Raw genomic sequence first — 2,077 nt, 5'->3', positions numbered from 1 at the left:
ATCTGAGCACTTTGGGTGGCCCAGCTTGCATTTGAAAAGCGTTTGCATTTGAATCCCAACACCACACAAGTCCAGGCACAAAGACAAACTGAAAGAAAAGTGATGGGTGGAAGGCATGCTTCCCAAGTGGGAATTTCCCCAAGAGACACTCCAGCAGCTAGGGCCACAGAGACACACACTTGACAGCATCTGCTGCCATCTGCTCCACCTGACCACATCTCTCCTGCTTTTCACCTGGACGCCTCTGAAACTCAGACACTGATTTCAGGCTCTGCTCCCTGTGCTTCAGGCTCTGCTCCCTGTGTATGATCAGGTGAGCATCAAGATGGGGAATCCCTGAAAATGCCAGATATCCTGTTGTCTTCTTCTCCTCCCTTGCTCTCTCTCTCTCCCCGCACTGCTAAAGATTTATTTCCCCCCAATCTGTGGGTTCTTATGTTCACATAGGTTTTTATGAAACCTTTCTATGTGAATAAGTGTCTATTTCGACCAAGTTACAGTCAACTAATTGTCCTACACAGAATGTTTCCTTTAATATATTTCATGTGTTGAGGTCTCTCCTTTCTATTTCTATGTTATTGAGGGTTTTTATCAGGAATAGGTAGTAGATATTGTCAAATGCCTTTTACGCATCTATTAATATGATATGGTTCTTATTATTTGTCCTATTTATGTGGTTGGTTACATTAATTTTTTCTAATATTGAAACATTCTTGTATCCCTGGTAATAATCCCACTTAATCAAGTTGAAATATGAACTCAAAGTCAGGGATAGGCGCTCTCTAACTCAATCCATCCCATTTCCACAAATGTAAAGATAAACTGGTCTGATGTATGATCTACTCACTCACCTAAACCAATAGTTATGTAATCATCAAATATGTTCCTTTATTGTTAAAATATTAGTATAATATATTCTGTTGTAGAGTGTATTTTATAAATAATTTTACCCCATATTCTCTGTAGTCATAAAATTTTCTTTTAAAGTTTCTCATGCATTAATAAAAAGGTTTCTTGTACAAATCTATATTTATTCAATTTTGTCCTTTACTATTGATTCATATTGCAGGTATACATATTAAAACCATGATTATATTTTTTTCAACAAGATTCTGGAATGATTATTACTTTACTGCTTATTTTAAAAAGAAACACTCTAACATTTCAGTACTTATTGTACATACAGTCCCTGTACAAGAGAGGTTGTTGTTAGGTGTCACTAAGTTAGTTCCAAATCATAGTGACCATATCACCACAGGGAGAAACACTGGCTTGCCCTAAACCATCCTCATAATTGTTCTTATATTTGAGCCCATTGTCTCAGCCTCTTTCAATCTAAAAAGTTTTCCTCTTGTTTACCAAGCTCCATGGTTGAAGTGATATATCTCTTGTTTTTGCCTCCGGTTTGCAAATACACAAAACTCTAAAGGTTTTACATATATAGAATAAGAAAATACATTTAAAAGAAGAACAATAAAGTCAGAGCTGTTGTGTGAATTCTGACTCATAGAACCACAGAGAGCAGAGAAACAGCTCCTTAGGCTTTTGTGTTTTACATTTTATAGAACATGTTTCATCTTTACCACAGCAAGTAGTGTCCTTATAGACAATAGTCCAAAACTAGACAGGTGATGCAGTGGTTGATTTTCTCAGTCTCAGACATGTATAAGCACCACCTGGAAGTTAAAATGTACTCGACTATCCAAGAGCTGAAGAACATATTCAGTTTATTTTGTATACAACTGTGTCGATATGGTAGAAGTGTATTGTTAATTGTTTTATGAGGCCCTGAGCACAGCTGTGAGATTCTGGTTGTAAGAGAATGACATCCTGACCCACTATCACAGTGACTCAGGCGTCACCTTTTCTGATGTGGATACTGAATGTCACAGGTTGGTGCTTTTAGCTCAGTGCTGTATGGGATATGTGACTTTGATCATACATGTAATACTAATCTAACCGTTTTTCAGGATAAGAATCTGGTGGGGGGGTTTTTCCCCACTAAGACCTACACATTGCATTATTTCCAACTCATCTGAATTATTTCCTGTATGGTCAGTGTTATGAAGAACAAACT

Source organism: Tenrec ecaudatus, unplaced genomic scaffold (assembly GCF_050624435.1).
Source record: "Tenrec ecaudatus isolate mTenEca1 unplaced genomic scaffold, mTenEca1.hap1 Scaffold_99, whole genome shotgun sequence".
NCBI lineage: Eukaryota > Metazoa > Chordata > Mammalia > Afrosoricida > Tenrecidae > Tenrec > Tenrec ecaudatus.
Note: the sequence above shows the minus strand (reverse complement) of the source record.